The sequence below is a fragment of the Staurois parvus genome, unplaced genomic scaffold, assembly GCF_062004578.1.
Source record: "Staurois parvus isolate SC_StPar_1 unplaced genomic scaffold, SC_StPar_1.0 ptg000381l, whole genome shotgun sequence".
Taxonomy (NCBI): Eukaryota; Metazoa; Chordata; class Amphibia; order Anura; family Ranidae; genus Staurois; species Staurois parvus.
The window spans coordinates 23985-37411 of NW_028318177.1; positions in this window are offsets into that span (position 1 = coordinate 23985).

Genomic DNA, 13427 nt, shown 5'->3' on the forward strand with positions numbered 1-13427 from the left:
GTACAGTGTTGGTTTGGTGTAGGACTTGGGTTAGACCTGGTTCAGGAACTTGACTGGCCTGCACATAGTCCTGCCCTCAACCTGATAGAACATCTTTGGGATGAATTAGAGTGGAGACTGCGAGCCAGGCCTTCTCATCTGACATCAGTGCCTGACCTCACAAATGCATTTCTGGAAGAATGGTCAAACATTCCCATAGACACCCTTCTAAACATGGTGGACGGCCTTCCCAGAAGAGATGAAGCTGTTATAGCTGCAAAGGGTGGGCCAGCTCAATATTGAACCCTATGGACTAAGACTGGGATGCCATTGAAATTCCTGTGCGTGTAAAGGCAGGCGTCCCAATACTTTTAGCAATCTAGTGTATATGTGAACTGGATGCATTTTGAATTGCATCCAATTCAAATGACATGTGAAACTAAAGCCTTTTCTATGGAGCTGGTTCACATTTGTGTGCAGTATATATACGGCCGCAATGTGATTTAAAAGAAAAAAAGAGCCCAGTACAATTTTTAGCCCAGTTAAGGTGTGATTTCCATTGTCATACACTTTACCAATTTGCAACTGAAGCGCTGAACGAAGTCTCACCAGACAGGGCTTGGAATCACGCTGCAAACCGACCCTGCACATATGTATTTAGGGGCAGGGGGGCTAGGACAGGTAGGGGCGGATTAGGGACCAGGCCTATTTACAAGTAAAAATCCAGTATTTTTTTCAAGGAAATTAGAACCTCCAAACTATGTATATAGTATTATTTTTTTTTTTCTCTTAGCAGAAGCCCTTTGGGAATAAATTGGTGGCTGTTGCAATTTTGTATGTCACACGGTATGTGCAGGGAGAAACTGCATAAAAATACAGCTAGTTGTGGACTCAACCAGATAATTAGGCTTGTTAAAGTGTAATCTTTGTAAAAAATATATATATAAATTCAAAAGGGCTGGTGGTCAGTGGCACAAAATCACTTCTTGATTCAACATAGACATTTCTAAAAACAGAGAAGAAAACAATCATACCACACTCCACAGGTCCCAAATAGGACCCACCGAAGGGAGCGCCCATTTGTATACAGAAACATTGACAACTCTCTTCATAAATAATGCATATACTCCATATACAAGGTTACACAATTACATTGTTGGCGGGTCTCCTAGAAGGGAAATATGCCTATTTATCACATATATATGATATCTCTCCCAGGACAGGAACACCCTAGATGGAAGATTCCATAGGTAGTACAGTGTAATCCAGGGGAGGATTTTGTGAATATGTGAACCTCCCTCTTACACTAAAGTGACAATCATGTCAGAGATATGGACAATATACAGATCCAGGCAAAAGGATATGCTCCTTCCTTACCCCAGACACCACTAAACTACTCATACACTCCCTGATTATCTCACGCCTTGACTACTGTAACTCCCTCCTCACCGGCCTACCCCAGTGCAAACTCTCCCCGCTTCAGACCATCCTGAACTCAGCTGCCAGACTCATCCATCTCACCAGCCGCTCCACCTCTGCCACCCCCCTCTGCCTCTCCCTCCACTGGCTCCCCATTGCCCAACGCATTAAATTCAAACTACTCACTCTGACCTATAAGGCCATTCACAACACTGCCCCTAACTACCTCACCGACCTGACTCCCAGGTACCACCCTACCCGTACCCTTCGCTCTTCACAGGACCTCCTTCTATCTTGCTCCCTGGTCTCCTCCTCCCACGCACGACTGCAAGACTTCTCCAGGTCCTCCCCCATCCTCTGGAACTCACTACCCCAATCTATCAGACTGTCACCTTCCCTCCTCACCTTCAGGCGCTCCCTGAAAACCCACCTCTTCAGGGAAGCCTACCCCACCCTCACCTAACAGCCGCTGCCCTTCCCTCCTCCTACCACTCCATCCCCCACAGCCATTTCCTCCTGTACCTCTACCCCCTCCCTCCTAGATTGTAAGCTCGAAAGAGTAGGGCCCTCTTACCTCTTGTGTGCTGTTTGATGTTACTGTACTGTTTCATGTATTGTCCCCCCCCCCCCCTATTGTACAGCGCTGAGCAAACCCTTTGGCGCTATATAAACTCGATAAATAAATAAATAAATAAATAAACACATGTATTCCAGAGGAGGATACTGATAGTAAGCTATATATAAGCTCAATGGCTTCACCTCCCTCTGGCGCCTAATATTGGGACACCATCCAGGGGAGAAAACAAACTAGAGAGACCTCCCTCTTACATTGGTGGATAACTTCCATGTCTAGTGCCCATCCATAGGGGATTCTTGATGTTGGTGAATAACAATTGGTGATCTTGGAGATAAACCTTCTCCAGTTTGGGTAAAGCAAGGGGTATAGACGGTAATTGAGTTGGAAACACTTCCTTAATGATATACAATGCTCAACAGCAAGGATGTCTCTTCCAAAGTAGGCAGAATGCTGACATGCATATAAAGGGACTGCCTACATATTGCATAACAAAGAGATTTCTTTCCAAAGTTGGTGAGATAAAAACATCAAAGGAGCATTGAAAGCAACCCATACTGTGCAGAGTACAATGACAATGAGGCAGTCCCTTTAAGCACGAGAGTAAACAAGGCAGTTCCATTAAGTGTGTATTTGCTTAAAGGAAGTCTCTCCCAAAGTTAGCAGAGCTATGTTACCAAGTAGAGTATAAGCAAGGGCAATATAGGCAGTCCCTTTAAATATATCAGAAGACCTGTAAGAAGTACTCCTTTCAAAATTTGGAGTGAAATCATCAAAGAAGCATCTTAAGTTGTATGGCAGTACTTATATCGTGGAGATCTGTGAAGAGTTCCATGAAGCCCATTCCTAAATGAAGTCGCACCAGACGGGGCTTGAAATCTCGCTTCAAACCGACCCTGCACATATGTGTTTAGGGGCAGAGGGACTAGGACAGGTAGGGGCAGACTAGGGACCAGGCCTATTCTGACACTTTTTGTTTACAAGTAAAAAATCTGTATTTTTTTTTTTTTGCAAGGAAATTACATAGAACCCCCAAATTATTTATATATATATATATATATATATATATATATATATATATATAATCCCCCCCCCCTTAGTAGAAGCCCTAGAGAATAAAATGGTGGTTGTTGCAATTTTGTATGTCACGGTATGTGTGCAGTGGTTTTTTTCAAAGGCAATTTTTTGGGAAAAAATTCACTAATGAATTGAAAAAAAACACACACAATATAATCCAATTTTTTTTGTAAAATATTAAAGATGATGTAACACCAAGTAATCACATATCTAACATGTCATGCTTTAAAATTGCGCACGTTTGTGGAATGGTGTCAAACTACGGCCCTTAAAAATTTCCATAGGGGATATTTTAAAAATGTTGACAGGTTACCTGTTTAGAGTTACAGAGGAGGTCTGGTGCTAGAAATGTTGCTCTCGCTCTAATGTTCACAGCGATACCTCACATGTCTGGTGTTAACACTATTTACATATGTGGGTGTGGCCTACGTACGTGTTTGCCACTGCGCGAGAGTACAGGGAACAGGAGCACTTTAAAAAATGTTTCTATTATTTATTTTATTACATTTTCTTTTTTTGGATAAAGGCAAGCAAAGGGTTACAGTTTGGAGACCACTGGATTAGATAGTAAAGGAGCTGCAGCACATCAATGAAATCATTCTTGTACTCTACCCATCTAGTAAGTGTGTCTCTAGTGTTAGGGTGACAGCATTTTACCAAACAATATTGTTCAGATGTGTTTACACTGCTGTGCTACTCTTTTCCTGTCAGTAATGCTGTATAGGAAATTACAGAAAGCTTACCTAGAGTCAGGTTCAGGTAAAAGATTTGTTTGTTTTTTGTAGTAATGTATCCCAGTCCTTGAGTTGTATTTGCAGTGGCTCTTATCAGTGGGTTTAAGGAAGTCTAATTTCTTGGAAGAGTTCAGATAGGGCCTTACATGAAACTTGATGCTTTGGCTAGAATGCAGAATTCAGAATGTTAAGTCTGTAAATTCCTGGGGATAAAGATTATCTCTGTATTGTTTTACTCTAGCTCTCTTGGAATCCTGCATTTCTTTTGATCAGTGCACCGAAAATTGAAAGTTCATTTAAATTCTGCTAAATCGATTGTCCTTGTAAACAGACTTTTATCATAATTTTAGATAGTGAGTAAAATTTCGTAAGGTATCAAAATGACATCCAAGCATGGCTGCAACTAAAGATTATTTTATTAATCAATTAGTTGGCTGATTTATTGTTTTGATTGGATAAAAACATCAGTATGATATTTTTTCTTTTATTTTTACTACTAATTTAATGAACAAACTGAGTGTTATACACAAACTGCAGAATAAAAACAACTTAAACTTTACATTAACATTACACAACTAGAAGTATAAAAAGTGGTGTACAATTTGATGAGAAGGCCTGGCTCACAGTCTCCACTCTAATTCATCCCAAAGCTATTCTGTCGGGTTGAGGTCAGGACTCTCGACTCTCGACCTTCCTTTGTGCACTGGTGCACAGTCATGTTGGAACAGGAAGGGGCCATCCCCAAACTCTTCTCACAAAGTTGGGAGCATGAAATTGTCCAAAATGTCTTGGTATGTTGACGCCTTAAGAGTTCCCTTCACTGGAACTAAGGGGCCAAGCCCACCCCTGAAAACAACCCCACCATAATCCCCCCTCCACCAAACTTTATACTTGGCGTAATGCAGTCAGGCAAGTACCGTTCTCCTGGCAACCACCAAACCCAGACATGTCCATTGGATTTCCATACAGAAAAGCATGATTTGTCACTCCAGAGAACACGTCTCTACTGCTCTAGAGCCCAGTGGCGGCATGCTTTACACCACTGCATCCAACGCTTTGCATTGCACTTGGTGATGTAAGGCTTGGATGCAGCTGCTCAGCCATGGAAACCCATTCCATGAAGCTCTCTATGCACTGTTAGTGCGCTAATCTGAAGGCCACAGGAAGTTTGGAGGTCTTTAGCTATTGACTCTGCAGACAGTTGGCGACTTCTCCGCACTGTGCGCTTCAGCATGCGCTGACCCCACTCTGTCATTTTACATGGCCTACCACTTTGTGGCTAAATTGCTGTTGTTCCCAGTTGCTTCCACTTTATTATAATACCACTAACAGTTGACCGTGGAAAATTTAGTAGCAAGGAAATTTCCTGGATGGACTTATTGCACAGGTGGCAACCTATCACGGTACCAAGCTTGAATTCACTGAGCTCCTGAGAATGACCGATTCTTTCACAAATGTTTGTAGAAGGAGTCTGCATGACTAGGTGCTTGATTTTATACACTTGTGGCCATGGAGGTAATTGGAACACCTGAATCCAATGATTTGGAGGGATGTCCCAATACTTTTGACAATATAGTGTGTGTGTGTGTATGTATGTGTGTATATATATATATATATATATATATATGTGTGTGTGTGTGTATATTAACACACTCAAAGGATATCCCCCTCTCTATCAACATATAAAAGTCAGTGTTGCGCTAAGAGTGAACAAATATGAACAAAACATTTTAATAAATATACAATAAAGTGCTCTGAAAACACAAGGTCACAGTCTCTGAGCCTTGAGTAAAGTGCTGAAAGCCCACATATGCGAACAACAATCAAAAAACAATCCTTGTGAGTTCAAGATAAAAATCACCAATGTGACTGGCCCCCACCATGTTAACAAGTCAAAGACTTGCCAGATTCTGAGACACCTAATTATAGGAGGTCTGGAGCCTTCTCTGGAGTTTGTATGCTGGTTTTTGCCCAGGCTGCACTGGAGATGCTGTGTCCTGCTCCCTTCACATGTGGCACCGGAAGAGCCAACCCTGATCCCTGTTATTGGAATGGCTTGACTGTATCGGAGCAGAGCACTGGGTTTCATTATAGTCTATCTGTCAGGATGAATTCATTTTCACACTGAGCCCAATTTGACCTCCTATAATTAAGGGGTCTGAAAATCTGGTAAGCCTTTGACTTGCTAACATGGCGGTGGCCAGCCACATTGGTGATTTTTGGATGAAATGTAGAATATTCACCATTGCTTGTTAATTCAAGAAATTGTCTTGCACTCACAAGGATTATTTTTTGATTGTTCTTCGCATATGTGGACTTTGAGTACTATAGGGCCTCTCAAGGACTGTTATCACTTGTGTGTTTAGAGCACTTTATTGTGTATTTATTAACATTTTGTGTTCATGTTTGTTCACTTTTAGAGCAACACTGATTTTTATATATAAATGTATTTGTTTGAACCTATTTGGATATCATCAGACTTTTTTATTTATCGAAAAAGGGTTTGCAGATTTCCATTGATGCAAGCTACCTGCTCCTGCTGTCACTAAGACGCTCAAATGCAGCAGCATGCTTTTTGCATCACCTGCCATGATGGGGCTAAAAAACAAAAACTAGCACTTTATGGTACAAAAACAAATCTCTGAAGCTCAGCTGTTGGTATATAATATGCCCGGAAGTATGATCTACAGGGTTTTTTAACTGGGAGTTGGACACAAAGCTACATGAAGGGTGGAGGGGGAATATATATATTTTTTTATATTAGAGCGGTAGTAAAGTCTTGCTCGTTATTTTTAAAAAATGGTCCCCTGTCCAGGTTTATGTGCATACTAGCACATTATGACAGACTTAGCTGCAGATGTAGCCTTCCAGCACTCGGCTGTCATGGCTCTTGCTGGTCAATGGTGGCTTTCATCTTTGACTGGTCTTCCTTCTGGATTCCATATCTTCAGCTGTTTGAATGGCCGGCCGCAGGTGAGGTCACATTGCTGTGGCACAGAGAGCGGACCGTAACTGTAGTCTGAGCCACGCATATGTGGCTCAGATCAGATTACCCGCTGGCAGGCAAGGGGAGTTTTATGACAGAGAAGACCTCTAGGGTCCTTTCTGTTATAAAAATCCTGCCTGTCAGCCGATTTTAGATTTCAGGACTTTACTACCACTTTAAATTAGTACTAATGGCTGAGACTTTTTTGCATGGATACAATCATTTTTAAATATAATGCACAATATTGTAAACTTTAAAATGAATTGTAGTGCCTTGAATTTACCTCCAGTTTATCAGCCTCCAGCTTCTCTGGATTCAGATGCTGTTCTTCCTGGCGCAGAGCCCTTATTTATTTATTTCAGGTACTTCTATACCGCTGTCAATTTACGCAGCACTTTACATATATATTGCACATTCACATCAGTCCCTGCCCTCATAGAGCTTACTAAGGTCCCTAACTCTCATTCATACATACACATACTAGGGCCAATTTAGACAAGAATCAATTAACCTACCAGCATGTCTTTAGAGTGTGGAACGAAACCAGAGTACCCGGGGGAAACACATGCAGGCACAGGGAGAACATGCAAACTCCTTACGTCACTTCTCCTGCCCAGGACTACACGTCCCATGAGGCATTGCTCCTCACACAATCACATTTACAAGTTCTCAGGCACTTAGGGCTCATTCACACTTGACTGTTTTTCCAACTCTTGCCAAACGCCCCTATAGCGTTTGACAAGCGTTGGTCTGGCGTGCGCGGTTTAGCGGAGGTTGCTAGGCGTTAAAAACGCCTATAATGAAGTTTGAATGGTGTTAACGCTCTGCAAAACTCCCCGCAACAGCGTCACAACCACTGGCCAGGCGTTTGCAGAGCAGCACCATAGACTTGAATAGGAGGCTTCAACTCCTCCTGACTGGACCAGAGGCGTCCGTTTTGCCGCGACGCAATGCAACGCTAATGCTCCCGTTTGAACAGCACCATGTGCTGCAATGTGCAGAATTTTCCCAGACGTTTGGGAAACGGTAAAACCGCTTCCCAAACGCCTGTCTGCCGCTTACTAACAAGGCTAGTGTGAACGTAGCCTTACTGACAGATATGAATGGTGTACTGAGCTCTATGTGCGCTGCCTGCTCTATGTATACTTACATGTAAACAAATATTGCATCCTGTATGGAGGTGAACTAATCGATGACGAAAATAGTTGACAACTATTTTTATAATCGATTTACTATCAATTATGTTAATAAGTTCATCCCTACATCCAAGTACTGGCAGAATATTATAAGGTGTAAGGTTCACAAAATGTATTGCTGAAGCTATGATTTTTAGTTTGTTTTAACTAGTGCCAGTGTGATAGTAAGTTGGACAACCGCAGTGATGTGACTGGAATTCTTGCAAAGCTTCTATTGGGGTTATATGACTTGTCAAACGATTAGTAATCATGGATGGTTGGTGTGGACAAGCGTCTGTCTTTTACCTATTGATTGCTATGCAAGCCAGGAATAGGGAAGCTGGGCTTGTGGTTGGACCAGGGGCGGACTGACCATTTCAAAATAATTTTTTTTTGAAAAAGTATATCCAATCTGAGCATATATCCCAGCTTCAGGCTGATTAGAAGGAGAGTATATTGCCTTTTGGAACACTCACAGGACTTTTCATATATAATTCCAATAACATTTTATTACTATTTTTTCACTATCGTTTGGATATACTTTTTCAAAAAAATTTTAATTTTTTTTTAATGTTTTTTTTTTTTCACATTATTTGGAGACTTTTCTAATACTTTTTGTTTTTCACAGTATTTCCTTTATTCATTTTGATTTAAATTTATTGGATACATTGTAAAAAATTATTTTTGGATTTTTTTCATAGGATTTATAATTGAATGGTTATTTACTGGTTATCACGTTTTGATATTTCATGCACTTGTCTTATAATGACCATGAAGAATTCAATCACCAGGTTTATTAATTTTATTATTTATATATAATCAGGTTTATACAATATTAGAGCGCGGCACCCTAATACTGTAACCTTTGTCCCTTAATTGCACATATATATGAGGATGTGAAAGGGAGCCTGCGATCTATTAATATTTGAATATAGGAAACAAACTCCAGTGGCTCACAAGTGACTCTATATCCATTAGCAAATCGGAGCATGTTTGCAGTGAAGGGGTTAAATTGGTCTGCTGAAACCATAGGAATTGGCAGCAATAGGGTTAAGCCTTGTAACTGGCACTGTGACAGGAACATGCCAGAGGAAGGGGTTAAATCCATCAAACAACACAGGGACACCGGTGTGGAAAGGTTACCTAGCAAACTCCAAACATGTCCATGTTTGTTACATTCTGTGTGACTGCAGTCTCCAGCCATCTTGTTGTAGTTGTTCTACACTGTGTGCACAATTATTAGGCAAATGAGTTTTTTGACCAAATCATCATTTTTAAGCATATTGTCTAACTCCAAGCTGTATAAACTTGAACGCTTATTGGATTTAAGCATGTCATGTGATGTGTATTTGTGTAATGAGGGAGGGTGTAGGCTAAGCAGATCAACACCTTATATAAAGGTGTGCATAATTATTAGGCAGATTCTGTTCCTCAGGCAAAATGGGCCAAAAAAGAGATTTAACTGACTCTGAAAAATCAAAAATTGTAAAAAGTCTTTCACAGGGATGCAGCATTCTGGAATTTGCTAAGATAATGGGGTGTGATCACAGAACTGTCAAATTGTTTTGATGCAAGTAGTCAACAGGGTCGCATGAAACGTGTTGAGAAAAAAAGATGCACATTAACTGCTAAAGATTTGAGAGGACTCAAACGTGAAGCTACCAGGAACCCATTATCCTCCAGTGCTGTCATATTCCAGACTTGCAACTTACCTGGAGTGCCCAGAAGTACAAAGTATTCAGTGCTCAGAAACATGGCCTAGGTAAGGAGGGCTGAAACCCGACCACCACTGAACAAGACACATTATTTCAGGTACTTGTATAGTGCCATCAATTTACGCAGCGCTTTACATATATATTGTACATTCACATCAGTCCCTAACCCTCAAGGGGCGTACAATCTATGGTCCCTAACTCACATTCATACATACACATACTATGGACAATTTAGACAGGATCCAATTAACCTACCAGCATGTCTTTGGAGTGTTGGAGGAAACTGGAGTACCCGGAAGAAACCCACGCAGGCACAGGGAGGACATGCAAACTCCAGGCAGGTGGTGTCGTGGTTGGGATTCGAACCAACAACCCTAGTACTGCCAGGCAGGAGTGCTAACCATTTAGCCACTATGCTGCCCTATAAGTTGAAACATCAAGACTGGGCCAGAAAATATCTGAAGACCCTGTTTAAAGTCATGCCTTAAGTCCAGACATTGAGCTATTCAGAGGCGGACTTGCTAGTGTGTTTCAAGGTCATTGTCCTGCTGCAACCGAAGTGCACTTGAGCTTGAGGCCATAAACTGATGGTTGGACATTCTCCTCCAGGACTTGTATCATCAGTCCACAGAAGATATGCCCATAAGTCTTGGAGATAATCAAGATGTTTTTAGCAAATGTAAGACAAGCCTTTGTGTTCTTTTTGGTCAGCAGTGGTTTTTGCCTTGCAACTCTCATATGGATACCACTTTTGTCCAGTCTTTCTTATTGTTGAATCATGAACACTGCCCTTAACTAAGGCAAGAGAGGCCTACAGTTCTTTAGATGTTGTTCTGTGTTCTTTTATGACCTCTTGGATGAGTTGTCTAGAAATGGCTTTGTAACCCTTTCTCGACTGACACATGTCAAATACTTTCTCATCTACTCTTGAATTTCTTTAGATCGCAGCATGATGTGTTGCTTTTTGAGATCTTCTAGCATGCTTCACTTTGTCAGACCGCTTTTGTTTAAGTGATTTTTTGAGTCAACGGCTCTAGTAGTAATCAGGCCTGCTACAAAAAAAATGTCAACCATCCCAGCCTATAACCAGCCTTAGCAGCAAGGTGCACATGGAAGGGCAATGCACATCGCAAAACAAACAAAAGATTTCCCAGTAACACTTACCAACCAGCTTGGGAAACAACCAATTTGGCCCTGTCTTACAGTTTGTATTAAAAACAGAGGGTTTTGTTTGCACACATCTGCAAATACATGCGTAAGCCACAGTCCCACGTCAAGGGTCCTCTATATACTGTGGACCTAACTAAAATTTCCAAAGCCTCCATAGTGGGAGTACATGTATAAATGGATAAGTTAAGGGCAGGTGTTCCTGGAGCAGCCCATCCCTCCTTAAAGGTACAGGGACCCACGTGACGCCGAGCTATACCAAAATGACAGCAAAGGCATCCAATGTGTCCCTGCGTCCAATTTAGCCAACTACAAAAAAAATGGCAACCATCCCAACCTATAACCAGCCTTCGTAATCAGGCCTGGTTGTGGCAAGTGAAATTTAACTCGGCTTAAAATGTGGTTAAAGTGTTACTAAACCCAGGACCCAGCATTCACTATATCTGGTCTCCCACAGTACACAGAACATGAAAATGCAATTATTTTAGTAAATCTAAACTGCTAAATGCCATTTCCCATCATCCGTATATAGCAGTCTTGTGACTTCTATCAGTGTCGGGCCGAGCACTGGTTAAAGCTTGTAGGAGTAGTTTTCATTCTTCCCTGATTTCTTATGAGGCTGCATAACCCCTGACCCTCTGTCTGGACAGTGCTGATTGACCCTGTGCTGAACACATGCACTCTCTCAAGAAAAAAAAACTCTCTAGCAACACACACCAAACTGAGCATGTGCAGCTTGCCCCCAAGGCTCTGCTCTATCAGCAGATGGATTGAGGACTGTGGAAAAAGGGAAGAATCAGAAAAGAAGTTTGCAAACATCCTTTTTACACAATGCAGAGGATTAACCCCTTAGGTTCCACAGTGAGTATAACAAGCATGCTTTACAGCATATACAGACTGATGTTACTGTTGTAGGTTTAGTGACGCTTTAATCACAGTTCATTTATGATATAGCAAGGGTGGGGAATACTTTTTCACATAGGGCTAGGCAGGTTTGGACAGCTTACTCCCTCCCCCCTTTATAATTGAAATCATCATTTAAAAACTGCATTTTGTATTTAATCGGGTTATCTTTGTGTAATATTAAAATTTGACGATCTGAATCATTTTAGACAAATATGCAAATAAAAATACATATAAAGGGGGAAAAAAAATGTGTGTCTGTCTGTCTGTCTGTCTGGAAGGGGGCAAATACTATTTTTCACAGCACTGTATATCATATTAGGCTAGAGTTATTAAACTAAAATGTGTGTTTGCTTTTTACTCATGATAAGTGTTGATGAGCCTTAAGTATTTATCAGTATACAGTATACTTCTCACAACATAAATGTTAGTTTGGAGCTGGCTTGCTTCATTTATGTTTTGTAAGAAAACTGCTCTGGTCTTACTTCTCCAGGCCCCCCCAGCATGAACTTGTCTTTCTGATCTGCTGTTAATTCTTCTGCATGAAGCAGCATGTCGCTGGCCTGGCCTCCTTTTACCCAATGTAAGGTTTCTATAGTAGTTATTTTTTCAAGTAGACCTATGGTTAGAGCGAATGGTTTTGCAATGAATAAACAGAGGGGTTAACACTTGCAGATCTTCTTCTCCAATGTGAACATATGCTCCACTTGTGCGGAATGACAGCTCCTGACCAGGTCCATAATGACCAAATGTGTTGGGCATTGTGATGACAATCAGCATGAGTGGGGCACATGTACCCACCAGAGAAGGAAGAGCTGGGGGGGTGACTTCACAGGACGGTAAGACGTTTAATCCTGAGTGCTGGGCAGAGCACTATGCTGTGTAAGACTCCATGTACACTGCAGCTGATAAAATCACATTTAGGAGCTTTTCTGTGTTTTTTTTTTTTTTTCAGCAGCCCCTGAACTCTCCCTAATGTTTTCCTATGTGTCCATGTACACTATGTCGTTTATAGGCAGTTGTTTACAGTCGTTTTTTTTTTAATGCACCAAACGTGTTCAGGAGTAGATTTTATCAGCGTTTCAAATGACAAATGCTTGTAAACGTGGTTAACCGCATTTATAAGCATTTGCATTTGGACATTTTTTTTAACTCTTCCATTTCCATATGCTGTTCAGAGCCTTTTTTCATCATGAAAAATGCAAGCAAAGTGTTTTCCCGGTACTCAAATGGACCTGGTGCACCATACTATGAGGTTTTGCATGAAAGAAAATATGTTAGACACTGCTGCAATAATGTCTGCACAGAAATGAGCTGGAACACATCCAAACACCACAAAAAAAAAAAAGACAGCTAATCTCGACAAATACTGCTCTCTCTGCTTCTGCTCTCTGTTTCTCTCAAAATGTCTGAAATAGTGAATTTGTTACTGGAAGGTCCCCTGAGGTTAACTTTAAAAAATGCTTCTAAATGCAAGCGCTCATGAACGCGGTATGCAAACACGGCTAAACAGATGTTTTTTAACCTACGTTTTCTAGCAGTCAGTTTCCATCGTTCAGAAGTGTCCTCTGTACATGGAGCCTTAGACTGTTTTCAGAAATAACTTTTAGTAAATGGTTTTATACAATAGAGATTGTCTTCTCTTCTTTCTGCCTTCCTTCTAAAAGAGCATAACCTGAGAGGAACCAAAGAGAACGT